The sequence below is a fragment of the Tachypleus tridentatus genome, chromosome 11 (assembly GCF_004210375.1).
Source record: "Tachypleus tridentatus isolate NWPU-2018 chromosome 11, ASM421037v1, whole genome shotgun sequence".
In the NCBI taxonomy this organism is placed as follows: Eukaryota; Metazoa; Arthropoda; class Merostomata; order Xiphosura; family Limulidae; genus Tachypleus; species Tachypleus tridentatus.
In genome coordinates this window covers 31,237,436-31,259,002 of record NC_134835.1, presented here as the reverse complement: position 1 = coordinate 31,259,002, position 21,567 = coordinate 31,237,436, and the positions used below count along the sequence as shown (strand labels likewise).

Below are 21,567 nucleotides of genomic sequence, written 5' to 3'. Positions count from 1 at the left end.
GACGGCTTATACACTAGTATGTATATACACTGCTGGCCAAAATCTTATTGTTAATGATTTTAGTGATCAGCAGCCAAAAATCACCCAACAGTGTTCAAGAAGCAAAACCTTTGTTGTGCAGTGTTATAAATGCTCTCACACTATTGAAGCAACCTATATCCAATCATCGTCTCTGAGGAATCACCTCACATAAATGAAAATAAACTAAGTTAGTCAGATTCAGTCATGGAGATATTGTTTCCGATTAAAGGAAATAAACCGGTTTAAGAACGTTTTTGTTCAACTTCAGTGTAATGTTCATATAGCAACAGAAACATAGAATTCAAAATATAAAAACTAAGTCAAATGAATTTCTATTTGAACTACAGATCAGTACGTGATGAGCATTTACAGGATAGGAATTCTTATCATGTCTTAGTTATCATCAGTCTCAGTCGAATAAACATCCAACAAGTTTAGGTGAAAGATAACAGCAAAATGTAGGAGCTTTCATTATCTTTTAGGTTATATTCGTTGTGTCTAGAATTTTTTAAACACAAAAGTGAGAATGTGGAAGTGAAACTGATTGTGTAATATACTGGTGTGGGTTTTTTTTTTAAGAGACGGGCCTGGCATGGCCAAGCGTGTTAAGGCGTGCGACTCATAATCTGAGGGTCACGGGTTCGCATCCCCGTCGCGCCAAACATGCTCGCCCTTTCAGCCGTGGGGTCATTATAATGTAACGGTCAAACCCACTATTCGTTGGTAAAAGAGTAGCCCAAGAGTTGGCGGTGGGTTGTGATGACTAGCTGCCTTTCCTCTAGTCTTATACTGCTAAATTAGGGACGGCTAGCGCAGATAGCCCTCGAGTAGCTTTATGCGAAATTCAAAAAAACAAACAATTCTTTAAGATACTAAAATATTTTCTTTAAATACTTTCGATCATAATTTGCTTTATTTATTCGTTTCTTATACCCATCATACAGAAATCAAGTTAATATTTCACTTTCATGCAATGTGCAAATCAGTGCTTTCAAACATTAGCGTTATTATAAACCAGTTGCAATATGTGGTAATGGATGCTTCTACTTTGTGTGGTTCAAGCCATATATACTCAAAACAACTTGTCAAAATATGTCTACATTATTCTTAAAGATTAACAAGAGAAACACCATTCCTGTAAACATTGTTCTAAAAATCGTGTCGTAGTAGATAGTCTGTGCTAATATCATTCCTCCGGTAAACATTGTTACAAGATATGTCGGTTTTTGTTATACACAATTTGTACTGACGCCATTTGTGTAAACATTGTTATACGACTTTTTGGTTTTCTTGTAGCACACAGTTTGTGATGGCATCATTCGTATAAATATTGTTATAAGAGTTTTTGGTTTTATTGTAGCACACAGTTTGTGATGGCATCATTCGTATAAATATTGTTATAAGAGTTTTTGGTTTATATTGTAGCACACAGTTTGTGATGGCATCATTCGTATAAATATTGTTATAAGAGTTTTTGGTTTATATTATAGCACACAGTTTGTGATGGCATCATTCGTGTAAACATTGTTATACGACTTTTTGGTTTTCTTGTAGCACACAGTGTGTGATGGCATCATTCGCGTAAATATTGTTATAAGAGTTTTTGGTTTATATTGTAGCACACAGTTTGTGATGGCATCATTCGTATAAATATTCTTATAAGAGTTTTTGGTTTTCTTGTAGCACACAGTTTGTGATGGCATCATTCGTGTAAATATTGTTATAAGAGTTTTTGGTTTATATTATAGCACACAGTTTGTGATGGCATCATTCGTGTAAATATTGTTATACGACTTTTGGTTTTCTTGTAGCACACAGTGTGTGATGGCATCATTCGCGTAAATATTGTTATAAGAGTTTTGGTTTATATTATAGCACACAGTTTGTGATGGCATCATTCGTGTAAACATTGTTATAAGAATTTTTGGTTTTCTTGTAGCACACAGTGTGTGATGGCATCATTCGCGTAAATATTGTTATAAGAGTTTTTGGTTTATATTGTAGCACACAGTTTGTGATGGCATCATTCGTATAAATATTGTTATAAGAGTTTTTGGTTTATATTGTAGCACACAGTTTGTGATGGCATCATTCGTATAAATATTGTTATAAGAGTTTTGGTTTATATTGTAGCACACAGTTTGTGATGGCATCATTCGTGTAAATATTGTTATAAGAGTTTTGGTTTATATTGTAGCACACAGTTTGTGATGGCATCATTCGTGTAAATATTGTTATAAGAGTTTTTGGTTTATATTGTAGCACACAGTTTGTGATGGCATCATTCGTGTAAACATTGTTATACGACTTTTTGGTTTTCTTGTAGCACACAGTGTGTGATGGCATCATTCGCGTAAATATTGTTATAAGAGTTTTTGGTTTATATTGTAGCACACAGTTTGTGATGGCATCATTCGTATAAATATTGTTATAAGAGTTTTTGGTTTATATTGTAGCACACAGTTTGTGATGGCATCATTCGTGTAAATATTGTTATAAGAGTTTTTGGTTTATATTGTAGCACACAGTTTGTGATGGCATCATTCGTGTAAATATTGTTATACGACTTTTTGGTTTTCTTGTAGCACACAGTGTGTGATGGCATCATTCGCGTAAATATTGTTATAAGAGTTTTTGGTTTATATTATAGCACACAGTTTGTGATGGCATCATTCGTGTAAACATTGTTATACGAATTTTTGGTTTTCTTGTAGCACACAGTGTGTGATGGCATGATTCGCGTAAATATTGTTATAAGAGTTTTTGGTTTATATTGTAGCACACAGTTTGTGATGGCATCATTCGTATAAATATTGTTATAAGAGTTTTTGGTTTATATTGTAGCACACAGTTTGTGATGGCATCATTCGTATAAATATTGTTATAAGAGTTTTTGGTTTATATTGTAGCACACAGTTTGTGATGGCATCATTCGTGTAAATATTGTTATAAGAGTTTTTGGTTTATATTGTAGCACACAGTTTGTGATGGCATCATTCGTGTAAATATTGTTATAAGAGTTTTTGGTTTATATTGTAGCACACAGTTTGTGATGGCATCATTCGTATAAATATTGTTATAAGAGTTTTTGGTTTATATTGTAGTACACAGTTTGTGATGGCATCATTCGTATAAATATTGTTATAAGAGTTTTTGGTTATATTGTAGCACACAGTGTGTGATGGCATCATTCCTGTATATATTGTAAGAGTTTTCGGTTTTATTGTAGCACACAGTTTGTACTAACATCACCACTGAATATTATATTTCTTACTCAAAGTTGAAATCTAACAAATTACCACGATAAAAAAAAAATCGGTTTTCTTGAAAATAATCTTTTGCATATTAAAAGTAATATACTATTTTTCTTATCTGTAAAAAAAATCGCACCGATTGTGTAGACGTCACGTAACTTTTTTACACCTGCCATATTGTTCAAATTTGAATAAGCAAATGTAATGTATATTGAAATTATTGGCCGTCACCTTTATACATTAAATGTTTAAGAAATGTGTGTGTGGTAAGCGCGGATTTCGCACTTTCTTGTCTTAAACTTGACAGACTAGGAATATACAAATTAAAAATTATTTAAAGAGGATTAAAAATGGCGCCTGAGCTGCATAATATTAAACACCAGAATCTCCCCACGCAGAACAACTGTATGAAAACATATTAAACTTGTCAGTATGTAATATTCTGCAGTTCTTTGTAAATCGTCTTATAACAAATGATTCAATACTTCATTTCCGACTCTTTCTGATAACAATTTATGTTTGCACGGCTTCTTCAGAAACGTTGTTTCACATTATAATAAAGAATTTCATTATTAATTTGAATAAGAAGGAACTGTGATCAAAACAGTCGATTGTTCTTGTAACAGATGTCGGTATTTTATTTTTAAGAATTACTTGCGATAAACATGTAACTAAAATGACAATAAGAGATGTTATTGCATCAAGGAGACAATACAATTTTTTTGAAGAGAGAAGTGACGTAAAATAGCTGTGAATTTATGTAGAACAGAACAATGGAAACTTTAGACGGTATCAAATCGTAATTGTTTGGCTTTATATGCAACAGACGTGGTATGTATTCTGCCAGAGTTATTAGTTATTTTATATGGCTTAATATTGTTTGCCTCTTTTAAATTTCGCGCAAATCAACTCGAGGGCTGTCTGCGTTAGCCGTCCCTAATGGAGCGGCGATAGACTTAGAAAAGGCAGTTAGTCTAAACCACCCACAGTCATTTTCTTTGGTAACGAACAGTGGGATTGACCTTCATTTTATAACGCCTCCATTGTTGAAATGGCGAGCATTTTATTGTGAACGACGGATGCAATATTTTGATAGGTTTCTAGGCTTATAAATATACACGTTTATACACAAACAGTTTCGCGACAGTCAAGCAATGTATGTGTGTGTATATATATTGAAAAGTAATTAAAACTGAAGCAATTTTTATAAACACTTACATCTGTTATACAACACACATTTTACTTTATTTAGATGCTTGGACAATTTTACTCGTCAAAATTAAGATTTTCCAAACAGCTGTTGTTGTTGTTTTGAATTAAGCACAAAGCTACACAATGGGCTATCTGTGCTCTGCCCGCCACGGATATCGAAACCCGGTTTTTTAGCGTTGTAAGTCCGCAGGCATACCGCTGAGCCACTGGGGGCTTTCCAAACACATAATACATGAAGATAAAATTAAAAGCTACTTGTATAAACTTTGTATTACAATACAGAGCACATAACATATCTGAGATTTGTTTAATTACGAACCACCTTGTTCAGTAACATGAATTCTAAATCTGCACGCCATATCCCCGGCACTAAGTAATGTTAGGAAACAAATATTTACAGGTTAAAAATGCTTATAATTCTAGTAAGTTATTTAATAAATCGTGAACATTTCTAGAAACTTCTTCATATCGTTGGACAAAAACCGTTTACACAACGTTCTTCTTATTTTACCGCCAGGGTTTTTATATTCATACAGTACATCATTATTACGGTTAATAATAATTATTGAGTATGTTACAACATGTACTTCACTCAGTTTTTATTAAGTATGGACGGGAAGTTGGGGGTAGACTGCACAATATAAGAATGATTTGCACGTGCTAATCTAATGGCAAATCGTCGAAGATGCAACATATATTTGGTTCACAGCAAATTCACGAGCATTTTATATTATTGTGGCCTAATGATAGACTTGCTGTTAGAACAATATGGTACGATTTTTTTTTCCGATGAAATATAATCCTGTAGCAAAATTTTAAGCGATACAGAGTAAAAGGCACAAAATTTGTGATAAGGAACTTTCAGCGAAAAATTCCGCAGTGCACAAAATTTTGGTTAGAAACATGTATTAGTCCAAATCCGGGGCAGTTATCTCGTTTACAAAGAAATAAAGGCTGTGGTTACGAAAGAGAACCTTTCCACTGAAAGAAAAGAAACTATTGTAATGAGGTTAGGAACATCTGGAATAATTAATAATATAATAAGCCCATCTTTCAAGAGCTGCCAGCAACACCCAGGAATTAATGTCTCTTTTTGCAAGAACGATGGCCGAAGTGGTATCACAGCAGCCCTATTCGACCACGTACTCGTTCGGATGTAAAATTCCCCCTCCTTGAATATTTGTGTGTGTGTCGGTTTGTTTAAATGTGGTCTTGGAAGCCTTCGTCCACTCACAGAGGACGAGGCGCTGTGAGAAATCTGTCAGGATTCAAGGTGTGTTCTCTAAGATTGACTTCAGAGTAAAAACGGTTGACGTAGCCCTGCCTATCATAAAAGGGTTGATAATAGACAACTTAGTCTCCATAGCAACACAGGGTTTTCGTATGGAAGATTAATTCTCACTACAGTGCAACAAATAATAAAAAAAAAAACGTGTCAAGCAGTACCATAATGTTTATGCCTTTTCTTCTGCTAGGCATAGTTATCTTTATAGACATTGAAGTCACGTTTAAAACAATCAGCAAAACTGGATGAACGTAGTAATGCAGCTCAGAAAATAAGCAAAAACAGTTGAATTAAATATCAAAACAGAGGAATTCTAAAATAAGAATATTCTCGTATTAGATAACTCGTAACAATGTGGTCAAAATATTAGCTAAGTCCTGGGTTTAATAAAGGACAAGATGCACTTTATTTATGAACTTAAGCCATCAAATACAGATGTGGTTAGTTCATATTGTACTAAACAGTTTCGAAAGTTTATATACCGAACAACTGGGCTGGGGTAAAGTTAAAAAGCCAATATTTTTCAGATTTGCAGTTTGTGTTCTTACAAGAAAGACAAAATGAAACGACAACATTTCGTATTTCACAAAATTAATACTCTTGCGTCATGAGTTTTCTCACTTTTCAAGACATACTCTATACATCCAAGAGCTTTGCATTTTTCACTCTGTTGTGCACAATCAGAATTTATACTTTACTCTTTGAGTTAACTTTGCATCAGCAGTGAGTATGTTCGCTGTTTAAGACATATGTTGAGAGTATTTAGTTTACGAAATACAAATGTTTAAAATAAACAGGTAAAACGTGAACTCAAACCTCCTAAACTTTATTAAACATTCTTACACATTAAATGAACAAATTTAAAACCAAACGTTTCTCAAAATGCTTACACATCAAACAGACAGAATGATGAAGTATAGTTTCTCAAAATGCTCAGACATCAAACAGACAGAATGAAGAAGTGTAGTTTCTCAAAATGCTTACACATCAAACAGCCAAAAGAATGAAGTCAAGTTTCTCAAAATGTTCACACATCAAACAGTCAGAATGAAGAAGTCAAGTTTCTCAAAATGCTCACACATCAAACAGACAGAATTAACAAGTCAAGTTTCTCAAAATGTTCATACATCAAACAGACAGAATGAAGAGGTCAAGTTTCTCAAAATGCTTACACATCAAACAGACAGAATGATGAAGTATAGTTTCTCAAAATGCTCACACATCAAACAGACAGAATTAACAAGTCAAGTTTCTCAAAATGTTCATACATCAAACAGACAGAATGAAGAGGTCAAGTTTCTCAAAATGCTTACACATCAAACAGACAGAATGATGAAGTATAGTTTCTCAAAATGCTCAGACATCAAACAGACAGAATGAACAAGTCAAGTTTCTCAAAATGCTCACACGTCAAACAGACAATATGAAGAGGTCAAGTTTCTCAAAATGTTCATACATCAAACAGACAGAATGAAGATGTCAAGTTTCTCAAAATGTTCATACATCAAACAGACAGAATGAAGAAGTGAGGTTTCTCAAAATTCTTACACATCAAACAGACAAAATGAAGAGGTCAAGTTTCTCAAAATGTTCATACATCAAACAGTCAGAATGAAGAAGTCAAGTTTCTCAAAATGCTCACACATCAAACAGACAGAATGAAGAAGTCAAGTTTCTCAAAATGCTCACACGTCAAACAGACAAAATGAAGAAGTGAAGTTTCTCAAAATGCTCACACATCAAACAGACAAAATGAAGAAGTGAAGTTTCTCAAAATGCTCACACATCAAACAGACAAAATGAAGAAGTCAAGTTTCTCAAAATGCTTACACATCAAACAGACAAAATAAAGAAGTGAAGTTTCTCAAAATGCTCACATGTCAAACAGACAAAATAAAGAAGTGAGGTTTCTCAAAATGCTTACACATCAAACAAACAAAATGAAGAGGTCAAGTTTCTCAAAATGTTCATACATCAAACAGCCAGAATGAAGAAGTCAAGTTTCTCAAAATGCTTACACATCAAACAGACAGAATGAAGAAGTCAAGTTTCTCAAAATGTTCATACATCAAACAGACAGAATGAAGAAGTCAAGTTTCTCAAAATGCTCATACATCAAACAGACAGAATGAAGAAGTCAAGTTTCTCAAAATGCTCATACATCAAACAGACAGAATGAAGAAGTCACGTTTCTCAAAATGCTTACACATCAAACAGACAGGATGAAGAAGTCAAGTTTCTCATAATGCTTACACATCAAACAGACAGGATGAAGAAGTCAAGTTTCTCAAAATGTTCATACATCAAACAGACAGGATGAAGAAGTCAAGTTTCTCATAATGCTTACAAATCAAACAGACAGAATGAAGAAGTCAAGTTTCTCATAATGCTTACAAATCAAACAGACAGAATGAAGAAGTGAGGTTTCTCATAATGCTTACACATCAAACAGACAGGATAAAGAAGTGAGGTTTCTCATAATGCTTACACATCAAACAGACAGAATGAAGAAGTGAAGTTTCTCAAAATGCTTACAAATCAAACAGACAGGATGAAGAAGTGAGGTTTCTCATAATGCTTACACATCAAACAGACAGGATGAAGAAGTGAGGTTTCTCATAATGCTTACACATCAAACAGACAGAATGAAGAAGTGAAGTTTCTCATAATGCTCACACATCAAACAGACAGAATGAAGAAGTGAGGTTCCTCATAATGCTTACACATCAAACAGACAGAATAAAGAAGTGAGGTTTCTCAAAATGCTCACACATCAAACAGACAGGATGAAGAAGTGAGGTTCCTCATAATGCTTACACATCAAACAGACAGAATGAAGAAGTCAAGTTTCTCATAATGCTTACAAATCAAACAGACAGGATGAAGAAGTGAGGTTTCTCATAATGCTTACACATCAAACAGACAGGATGAAGAAGTGAGGTTTCTCATAATGCTTACACATCAAACAGACAGAATGAAGAAGTGAAGTTTCTCATAATGCTCACACATCAAACAGACAGGATGAAGAAGTGAGGTTTCTCATAATGCTTACACATCAAACAGACAGGATGAAGAAGTGAAGTTTCTCAAAATGCTTACACATCAAACAGACAGGATGAAGAAGTGTAATTTCTCATAATGCTTACACATCAAACAGACAGGATGAAGAAGTCAAGTTTCTCATAATGCTCACACATCACACAGATAGGATGAAGAAGTCAAGTTTCTCAAAATGCTTACAAATCAAACAGACAGGATGAAGAAGTCAAGTTTCTCATAATGCTTACACATCAAACAGACAGGATGAAGAAGTGAAGTTTCTCATAATGCTTACACATCAAACAGACAGAATGAAGAAGTGAGGTTTCTCATAATGCTTACACATCAAACAGACAGAATGAAGAAGTCAAGTTTCTCATAATGCTTACACATCAAACAGACAGGATGAAGAAGTCAAGTTTCTCATAATGCTTACACATCAAACAGACAGGATGAAGAAGTCAAGTTTCTCAAAATGTTCATACATCAAACAGACAGGATGAAGAAGTCAAGTTTCTCATAATGCTTACAAATCAAACAGACAGAATGAAGAAGTCAAGTTTCTCATAATGCTTACAAATCAAACAGACAGAATGAAGAAGTGAGGTTTCTCATAATGCTTACACATCAAACAGACAGGATAAAGAAGTGAGGTTTCTCATAATGCTTACACATCAAACAGACAGAATGAAGAAGTGAAGTTTCTCAAAATGCTTACAAATCAAACAGACAGGATGAAGAAGTGAGGTTTCTCATAATGCTTACACATCAAACAGACAGGATGAAGAAGTCAAGTTTCTCATAATGCTTACACATCAAACAGACAGGATGAAGAAGTCAAGTTTCTCATAATGCTTACACATCAAACAGACAGGATGAAGAAGTCAAGTTTCTCATAATGCTTACACATCAAACAGACAGGATGAAGAAGTCAAGTTTCTCATAATGCTTACACATCAAACAGACAGGATGAAGAAGTCAAGTTTCTCATAATGCTTACACATCAAACAGACAGGATGAAGAAGTCAAGTTTCTCATAATGCTTACAAATCAAACAGACAGGATGAAGAAGTCAAGTTTCTCAAAATGCTCATACATCAAACAGACAGGATGAAGAAGTCAAGTTTCTCATAATGCTTACAAATCAAACAGACAGGATGAAGAAGTCAAGTTTCTCAAAATGCTCACACATCAAACAGACAGGATGAAGAAGTGAAGTTTCTCAAAATGCTTACAAATCAAACAGACAGGATGAAGAAGTCAAGTTTCTCAAAATGCTCACACATCAAACAGACAGGATGAAGAAGTGAAGTTTCTCAAAATGCTTACAAATCAAACAGACAGGATGAAGAAGTCAAGTTTCTCAAAATGCTTACACATCAAACAGACAGGATGAAGAAGTCAAGTTTCTCATAATGCTTACACATCAAACAGACAAAATGAAGAAGTCAAGTTTCTCAAAATGCTTACACATCAAACAGACAGGATGAAGAAGTCAAGTTTCTCATAATGCTCACACATCAAACAGACAGGATGAAGAAATGAAGTTTCTCATAATGCTTACAAATGAAACAGACAGGATGAAGAAGTCAAGTTTCTCAAAATGCTCACACATCAAACAGACAGAATGAAGAAGTCAAGTTTCTCATAATGCTCACACATCAAACAGACAGGATGAAGAAGTCAAGTTTCTCATAATGCTCACACATCAAACAGACAGAATGAAGAAGTGAAGTTTCTCAAAATGCTTACAAATCAAACAGACAGGATGAAGAAGTGAGGTTTCTCATAATGCTTACACATCAAACAGACAGGATGAAGAAGTGAGGTTTCTCATAATGCTCACACATCAAACAGACAGAATGAAGAAGTGAAGTTTCTCATAATGCTCACACATCAAACAGACAGAATGAAGAAGTGAGGTTCCTCATAATGCTTACACATCAAACAGACAGAATGAAGAAGTGAGGTTTCTCAAAATGCTCACACATCAAACAGACAGGATGAAGAAGTGAGGTTCCTCATAATGCTTACACATCAAACAGACAGAATGAAGAAGTCAAGTTTCTCATAATGCTTACAAATCAAACAGACAGGATGAAGAAGTGAGGTTTCTCATAATGCTTACACATCAAACAGACAGGATGAAGAAGTGAGGTTTCTCATAATGCTTACACATCAAACAGACAGAATGAAGAAGTGAAGTTTCTCATAATGCTCACACATCAAACAGACAGGATGAAGAAGTGAGGTTTCTCATAATGCTTACACATCAAACAGACAGGATGAAGAAGTGTAATTTCTCATAATGCTTACACATCAAACAGACAGGATGAAGAAGTCAAGTTTCTCATAATGCTCACACATCAAACAGATAGGATGAAGAAGTCAAGTTTCTCAAAATGCTCACACATCAAACAGACAGGATGAAGAAGTCAAGTTTCTCAAAATGCTCACACATCAAACAGCCAGGATGAAGAAGTCAAGTTTCTCAAAATGCTCACACATCAAACAGACAGGATGAAGAAGTCAAGTTTCTCATAATGCTTACACATCAAACAGACAGGATGAAGAAGTGAAGTTTCTCATAATGCTTACACATCAAACAGACAGAATGAAGAAGTGAGGTTTCTCATAATGCTTACACATCAAACAGACAGAATGAAGAAGTCAAGTTTCTCATAATGCTTACACATCAAACAGACAGGATGAAGAAGTCAAGTTTCTCAAAATGCTCACACATCAAACAGACAGGATGAAGAAGTCAAGTTTCTCATAATGCTCACACATCAAACAGACAGGATGAAGAAGTCAAGTTTCTCATAATGCTCACACATCAAACAGACAGGATGAAGAAGTCAAGTTTCTCATAATGCTCACACATCAAACAGACAGGATGAAGAAGTCACGTTTCTCAAAATGTTCATACATCAAACAGACAGGATGAAGAAGTCAAGTTTCTCATAATGCTCACACATCAAACAGACAGGATGAAGAAGTCAAGTTTCTCATAATGCTCACACATCAAACAGACAGGATGAAGAAGTCAAGTTTCTCATAATGCTCACACATCAAACAGACAGGATGAAGTCAAGTTTCTCATAATGCTCACACATCAAACAGACAGAATGAAGAAGTCAAGTTTCTCATAATGCTCACACATCAAACAGACAGAATGAAGAAGTCAAGTTTCTCATAATGCTCACACATCAAACAGACAGGATGAAGAAGTCAAGTTTCTCATAATGCTCACACATCAAACAGACAGGATGAAGAAGTGAGGTTTCTCATAATGCTCACACATCAAACAGACAGAATGAAGAAGTCAAGTTTCTCATAATGCTCACACATCAAACAGACAGGATGAAGAAGTCAAGTTTCTCATAATGCTCACACATCAAACAGACAGGATGAAGAAGTCAAGTTTCTCATAATGCTCACACATCAAACAGACAGGATGAAGAAGTGAGGTTTCTCATAATGCTCACACATCAAACAGACAGAATGAAGAAGTCAAGTTTCTCATAATGCTCACACATCAAACAGACAGGATGAAGAAGTCAAGTTTCTCATAATGCTCACACATCAAACAGACAGGATGAAGAAGTCAAGTTTCTCATAATGCTCACACATCAAACAGACAGGATGAAGAAGTCACGTTTCTCAAAATGTTCATACATCAAACAGACAGGATGAAGAAGTCAAGTTTCTCATAATGCTCACACATCAAACAGACAGGATGAAGAAGTCAAGTTTCTCATAATGCTCACACATCAAACAGACAGGATGAAGAAGTCAAGTTTCTCATAATGCTCACACATCAAACAGACAAGATGAAGTCAAGTTTCTCATAATGCTCACACATCAAACAGACAGAATGAAGAAGTCAAGTTTCTCATAATGCTCACACATCAAACAGACAGAATGAAGAAGTCAAGTTTCTCATAATGCTCACACATCAAACAGACAGGATGAAGAAGTCAAGTTTCTCATAATGCTCACACATCAAACAGACAGAATGAAGAAGTCAAGTTTCTCATAATGCTCACACATCAAACAGACAGGATGAAGAAGTCAAGTTTCTCATAATGCTCACACATCAAACAGACAGGATGAAGAAGTGAGGTTTCTCATAATGCTCACACATCAAACAGACAGAATGAAGAAGTCAAGTTTCTCATAATGCTCACACATCAAACAGACAGGATGAAGAAGTCAAGTTTCTCATAATGCTCACACATCAAACAGACAGGATGAAGAAGTCAAGTTTCTCATAATGCTCACACATCAAACAGACAGGATGAAGAAGTCAAGTTTCTCATAATGCTCACACATCAAACAGACAGGATGAAGAAGTCACGTTTCTCAAAATGTTCATACATCAAACAGACAGGATGAAGAAGTCAAGTTTCCCATAATGCTCACACATCAAACAGACAGGATGAAGAAGTCAAGTTTCTCATAATGCTCACACATCAAACAGACAGGATGAAGAAGTCAAGTTTCTCATAATGCTCACACATCAAACAGACAGGATGAAGTCAAGTTTCTCATAATGCTCACACATCAAACAGACAGAATGAAGAAGTCAAGTTTCTCATAATGCTCACACATCAAACAGACAGAATGAAGAAGTCAAGTTTCTCATAATGCTCACACATCAAACAGACAGGATGAAGAAGTCAAGTTTCTCATAATGCTCACACATCAAACAGACAGGATGAAGAAGTGAGGTTTCTCATAATGCTCACACATCAAACAGACAGAATGAAGAAGTCAAGTTTCTCATAATGCTCACACATCAAACAGACAGGATGAAGAAGTCAAGTTTCTCATAATGCTCACACATCAAACAGACAGGATGAAGAAGTCAAGTTTCTCATAATGCTCACACATCAAACAGACAGGATGAAGAAGTGAGGTTTCTCATAATGCTCACACATCAAACAGACAGAATGAAGAAGTCAAGTTTCTCATAATGCTCACACATCAAACAGACAGAATGAAGAAGTCAAGTTTCTCATAATGCTCACACATCAAACAGACAGGATGAAGAAGTCAAGTTTCTCATAATGCTCACACATCAAACAGACAGGATGAAGAAGTCACGTTTCTCAAAATGTTCATACATCAAACAGACAGGATGAAGAAGTCAAGTTTCTCATAATGCTCACACATCAAACAGACAGGATGAAGAAGTCAAGTTTCTCATAATGCTCACACATCAAACAGACAGGATGAAGTCAAGTTTCTCATAATGCTCACACATCAAACAGACAGAATGAAGAAGTCAAGTTTCTCATAATGCTCACACATCAAACAGACAGAATGAAGAAGTCAAGTTTCTCATAATGCTCACACATCAAACAGACAGGATGAAGAAGTCAAGTTTCTCATAATGCTCACACATCAAACAGACAGAATGAAGAAGTCAAGTTTCTCATAATGCTCACACATCAAACAGACAGGATGAAGAAGTCAAGTTTCTCATAATGCTCACACATCAAACAGACAGGATGAAGAAGTGAAGTTTCTCATAATGCTCACACATCAAACAGACAGAATGAAGAAGTCAAGTTTCTCATAATGCTCACACATCAAACAGACAGGATGAAGAAGTCAAGTTTCTCATAATGCTCACACATCAAACAGACAGGATGAAGAAGTCAAGTTTCTCATAATGCTCACACATCAAACAGACAGGATGAAGAAGTCAAGTTTCTCATAATGCTCACACATCAAACAGACAGGATGAAGAAGTCACGTTTCTCAAAATGTTCATACATCAAACAGACAGGATGAAGAAGTCAAGTTTCTCATAATGCTCACACATCAAACAGACAGGATGAAGAAGTCAAGTTTCTCATAATGCTCACACATCAAACAGACAGGATGAAGAAGTCAAGTTTCTCATAATGCTCACACATCAAACAGACAAGATGAAGTCAAGTTTCTCATAATGCTCACACATCAAACAGACAGAATGAAGAAGTCAAGTTTCTCATAATGCTCACACATCAAACAGACAGAATGAAGAAGTCAAGTTTCTCATAATGCTCACACATCAAACAGACAGGATGAAGAAGTCAAGTTTCTCATAATGCTCACACATCAAACAGACAGGATGAAGTCAAGTTTCTCATAATGCTCACACATCAAACAGACAGAATGAAGAAGTCACGTTTCTCATAATGCTCACACATCAAACAGAGAGAATGAAGAAGTCAAGTTTCTCATAATGCTCACACATCAAACAGACAGGATGAAGAAGTCAAGTTTCTCATAATGCTCACACAGCAAACAGACAGGATGAAGAAGTCAAGTTTCTCATAATGCTCACACATCAAACAGACAGAATGAAGAAGTCAAGTTTCTCATAATGCTTACACATCAAACAGACAGGATGAAGAAGTGAAGTTTCTCAAAATGCTCACACATCAAACAGACAGAATGAAGAAGTGAGGTTTCTCAAAATGCTCACACATCAAACAGACAGAATGAAGAAGTGAGGTTTCTCAAAATGCTCACACATCAAACAGACAGAATGAAGAAGTGAGGTTTCTCAAAATGCTCACACATCAAACAGACAGAATGAAGAAGTCAAGTTTCTCAAAATGCTCACACATCAAACAGACAGAATGAAGAAGTGAGGTTTCTCAAAATGCTCACACATCAAACAGACAGAATGAAGAAGTCAAGTTTCTCATAATGCTCACACATCAAACAGACAGGATGAAGAAGTCAAGTTTCTCAAAATGCTCACACATCAAACAGACAGAATGAAGAAGTCAAGTTTCTCAAAATGCTCACACATCAAACAGACAGAATGAAGAAGTCAAGTTTCTCAAAATGCTCACACATCAAACAGACAGGATGAAGAAGTCAAGTTTCTCAAAATGCTCACACATCAAACAGACAGAATGAAGAAGTCACGTTTCTCATAATGCTCACACATCAAACAGAGAGAATGAAGAAGTCAAGTTTCTCATAATGCTCACACATCAAACAGACAGGATGAAGAAGTCAAGTTTCTCATAATGCTCACACAGCAAACAGACAGGATGAAGAAGTCAAGTTTCTCATAATGCTCACACATCAAACAGACAGAATGAAGAAGTCAAGTTTCTCATAATGCTTACACATCAAACAGACAGGATGAAGAAGTGAAGTTTCTCAAAATGCTCACACATCAAACAGACAGAATGAAGAAGTGAGGTTTCTCAAAATGCTCACACATCAAACAGACAGAATGAAGAAGTGAGGTTTCTCAAAATGCTCACACATCAAACAGACAGAATGAAGAAGTGAGGTTTCTCAAAATGCTCACACATCAAACAGACAGAATGAAGAAGTCAAGTTTCTCAAAATGCTCACACATCAAACAGACAGAATGAAGAAGTGAGGTTTCTCAAAATGCTCACACATCAAACAGACAGAATGAAGAAGTCAAGTTTCTCATAATGCTCACACATCAAACAGACAGGATGAAGAAGTCAAGTTTCTCAAAATGCTCACACATCAAACAGACAGAATGAAGAAGTCAAGTTTCTCAAAATGCTCACACATCAAACAGACAGAATGAAGAAGTCAAGTTTCTCAAAATGCTCACACATCAAACAGCCAAAAGGATGAAGTCAAGTTTCTCAAAATGCTCACACATCAAACAGACAGAATGAAGAAGTCAAGTTTCTCAAAATGCTCACACATCAAACAGACAGAATGAAGAAGTCAAGTTTCTCAAAATGCTTACACATCAAACAGCCAAAAGGATGAAGTCAAGTTTCTCAAAATGCTCACACATCAAACAGACAAAATGAAGAAGTCAAGTTTCTCAAAATGCTCACACATCAAACAGACAGAATGAAGAAGTCAAGTTTCTCAAAATGCTCACACATCAAACAGACAGGATGAAGAAGTCAAGTTTCTCAAAATGCTCATACATCAAACAGACAGGATGAAGAAGTCAAGTTTCTCATAATGCTCACACATCAAACAGACAGAATGAAGAAGTCAAGTTTCTCATAATGCTCACACATCAAACAGACAGGATGAAGAAGTCAAGTTTCTCATAATGCTCACACATCAAACAGACAGGATGAAGAAGTCAAGTTTCTCAAAATGCTCACACATCAAACAGACAGAATGAAGAAGTCAAGTTTCTCAAAATGCTCATACATCAAACAGACAGGATGAAGAAGTCAAGTTTCTCATAATGCTCACACATCAAACAGACAGAATGAACAAGTCAAGTTTCTCATAATGCTCACACATCAAACAGACAGGATGAAGAAGTCAAGTTTCTCATAATGCTCACACATCAAACAGACAGGATGAAGAAGTCAAGTTTCTCATAATGCTCACACATCAAACAGACAGAATGAACAAGTCAAGTTTCTCATAATGTTCATACATCAAACAGACAGAATGAAGAAGTCAAGTTTCTCAAAATGCTCATACATCAAACAGACAGGATGAAGAAGTCAAGTTTCTCAAAATGCTCACACATCAAACAGACAGGATGAAGAAGTCAAGTTTCTCAAAATGCTCACACATCAAACAGACAGGATGAAGAAGTCAAGTTTCTCAAAATGCTCACACATCAAACAGACAGGATGAAGAAGTCAAGTTTCTCAAAATGCTCACACATCAAACAGACAGGATGAAGAAGTCAAGTTTCTCATAATGCTCATACATCAAACAGACAGAATGAAGAAGTCAAGTTTCTCATAATGCTCACACATCAAACAGACAGGATGAAGAAGTGAAGTTTTTCAACTGTCACTACCTATTCTCTTAGGTTAAACAAATAACTAAATTCTTAAATTTCTGAAAATTGTGATATATGTTTGCAGCGTAAACAACAGCAGAAGAGACAGGTTTGCTAAGATGTATAGGAAGTCTCTTCGTACAGTAGAAATAAAAATTGGAATTGTGAACCTACAAAAATGTACAAGACACGTTTTGTTACAAAAAGTATTTTTCTACAATAAATAAAGAATTCTAATTACTAAACTCACACGGAACACTTTGTTATAGAAAGCGAGATATTATGATATTAAAATATATTAAGACTATTACACCATTTTTTCATCACGTCTTGTTATAATATCTGCTGATAAGTTCAAAACTATAAATCTTGCTTTTTCACACATGTCTAAATGCAATCCGACTATTTTACTGAAAAAAAATTCAGTTTTCTGTTGAAGGTTTGTCTCAAAAAACTATATAATCATGCTAACTGTCTCCGTTGATAATTAATATAAGAAATTCTATTTTTATATATATATATATATACCAGAAACTAGTACTATGCCATTGTTATGATAGTATTGTTTGTTTTAAATTAAGCGCAAAGCTACTCGAGGGCTATCTGCGCTAGCTGTACATAATTTAGCAGTGTAAGACTAGAGGGAAGGCAGCTAGTCATCACTACCCACCGCCAACTCTTGGTCTACTCTTTTACCAACGAATAGTGGGATTGGCCGTAACATTATAACGCCCCCACGGTTGAAAGGGCGAGCATTTTTGGTAGGACCGGGATGCGAACACTTGACCCTCAGATTACAAGTCAAAAGCCTTAAACCACCTTGCCATGCCGAGCCGGTTATGATAGTAAAGAAAATTATCAGTTTTCGTATTTCTTCATAACGTTTCTGCTTATAGTTATCAACATTTTGTAAGTAGATATGTGTAATAAACCATCCAACTGATATGTAAGATTTCCAAAACACGTGTCTGGAGAAAAAACAAAATAAACTGTGAAAATTATCATATATAAACGTTATTATTTGAAGCACGTCATCATGAAAAGTAAGACCTAACCGTCTTTTTACGCTCTTGTTGTTTGTTTCGTAACAGTGACAATGAATTTTGATCAAGGAAAAACTTGTTATTAAAGAAAATTTAAATAATCGGTTTTTAAGATGTGAGGTTTTCTTCTGTGTAGTTACAAAGTTTAGTGTGTGTTTTTCTATACAACTACAAAGTTTTAGTGTTAATTTGTTTGTTTTTTAACACATTATATGTCAGGTATCATTACATTTGGACCGTTCCGTAACAGTTAAATACCTGTGACGCAACAAAGATATTTTTAAAACTACGTGTGAAACCAGTCGTAATTATGTAAAAATACTAATACATTGACATAAATAGATGTGACTGCACGTATGGCGTTTTTGGTTGTCTTTTATTTGGCACAGTGAACCTCAATTTTTATAGCATTTTAATAGGATGTAGCATTTATACTAAGGACTTGTTTTTCTAAGTTATTCAACAGACAAGCTAAGATAGTAAAACTATCTATCAAACTGTGTTTCTTCTACGTACTACCTGAAGCCTAGTTTTGTTTTTTGTCCTTGTCTTGGGTTATTGATAAGGAGTGGAATTCCCCAAACCGGTATACCTCAGTGGTAAGTGGCGAATCGAATGATATATTTGATATCGTATTTACTTTTTAGTTGAACTATAGCACTCGCAAATACTTATCTTTTGTGACTAAATTATTGTACCTTTAACAAACGCTTGTGTAGAATATACAAAAACAATAATAGTATTTGCGTAAACGATTGTAGCTCCACGCAAAGAGTCATTTTCATCAGTTATTATACGAAATCTCAAATATTTGTTTGTGTAATCGTCAATATATTTAATTACTATGACACGTGCAATTTGTGTTTTATCTTCAAAGCAGACGCTGTCGTAAAAAAAAATATCAGCTGTACATAATAAAAGCTAGTTAAATATGTGTAACAAAACGTTTTAAGCACTATTTTGCACCACTTGGACTTTTGCACAAAGTTAAAGGCAGTGATCATATGTTATAACGATAATTTTGTCCATATCTAGAACAGTATTGTCTGCTAAACAGTTATTTAGGCCTGCCATGGCCAGGTGGGTTAAGACGTTCGACTCGTAATCTGAAGGTCGCAGGTTCGAATCCCCGTCACACCAAACATGCTCGCCCTTTCAGCCGTGGGAGCTTTAGAACGTGACGGTCAATCCCCCTATTCGTTGGTAAAAGAGTAGCCCAAGAGTTGGCAGTGGGTGGTGGTAACTAGCTGCCTTCCCTCCAGTCTTACACTGCTAAATTGGGGGCGGTTAGCGCAGATAACCCTCGAGTAGCTTTGCGCGAAATTCAAAAACAAACTAAATAGTTATTTATGTTCGAAGAACAGTAAACTCAGTGTAATACAACTGCTAACAAACTCATTTTATTTATGTCCACATCACAACGATAAACAACTTTATGTAAAGAACACCTACAAAAACTCCACGGAACGCTTATTGTAAAATGCATACATTTGATGATTTCAATGTGCCCTTGCTTTAAATTCTATATCAATACCAATAACAATTATTACTGCTCATTCGGTCTTAGCACAAAAATCTAAATATCATACTATTTGATATGATACTTCTAATTTCAAATTCTAATTCCATCTGTACACTAACGCGTTCCATGCGTGTGATACTTTAACTACCAGCATAAAACCATTAAAGTACAAAAATATTACCATAACACTACCAGTCACACCATGAGACAACAACAAGAGCTCCGTGTCTTTTATCCACTTCTAAGTACAACTAGATTATTAATTTACTTGTATCGTATAGAAAAAGAAAAGAATTTATCTCGGATTTCTGAAAAGATTAGGAAAGAAAAATCATATAACATCAAAAATTATATTACGTTTAGTATATAAGAAGTTTTCATTCGGCTAAGGTCACGTGCACTTGGAGAACAGAAGAACGCTCATGCAGAAAACAAAATAAATTCATTCAAAACAAACTCAGTTTTTATTCTCATACGAGAACAAAATCATCGTGATTAGTAAGAGAATCATTAAATTTTATGTTTGGGTAGCAATAAAAATTTAACTTTCAGTTATTATTACAGTACTTTGAAAACAAACATTAAATATTTTTAAGTGAGCTTTAAAACCTTGTCTCTAGGATAATTCGAGAAATACCGTATATACGTGTGTATACGTGTAGCAAAGTTATTTTACCAAGCATTTTTTCTTTTTTTTGGTCATAACTGCAAATGTAGATTATTTATAGATTTATGTCATTTAGAGAACTTTTAAAGTAGATTTTTTTAATTTAGAAATCTATAAATTACTCTGCACTTCCATTTGCAACAAATTAAAAAAATAATTTTTAAGAACGGAGTAAGCAGTGAAAACGTACGCTCTTTTTCATGGTATCATCAACATAAATATCCAAGTAAAAAAATTACTTCGTATTTTTTATTCAAGAAAAAGATCCAATTCAAGATGAATGAGAAACCATAAATTCAATACACTATAAAAACGATTTGAATTCATTAACTTCACCTTAATAAATCACAGCTAATTTACACCCACATGTTTCCACAGAATAAAGAAATAAACTTGTTAAAAGCTTTCTGCCTAATTCTATGCAGTTTTATCAAATAAGATATTATGCGAGGCACCCTAAAGGCCCAACAGTATGTCTGTGAACTTATACCGCTATAAACCGGGTTTCGATACCCGTGGTGGGCAGAGCACAGACGGCTCTTTGTGTAGCTTTGTTCTTAACAATAAACTTATTTTGTGAGGGAAAACTAACCCTACTATTACACCTATAACAACAACGCGTTGGCGGTTAAATGACATTTATATCTTGGATTTGTGTGTCTGTGTTTTGTGTGTAAATAAAATGAATTATTTGTTTTGATAATTGTAAGAAAGTGAAGGATTCTCACGTTCATTGATTTCTTAAATGTACAATAAT

At 34.9% G+C, this 21,567-nt stretch overlaps 1 long non-coding RNA gene across 11 annotated transcripts in view; it reads right to left on the bottom strand.

Moving 5' to 3' along the window:
- Positions 1 to 21,567, bottom strand: part of LOC143231871 (uncharacterized) — a 194,727-nt gene that overhangs the window by 157,775 nt on the left and 15,385 nt on the right. The gene's annotated exons all lie outside the window — the stretch shown is intronic.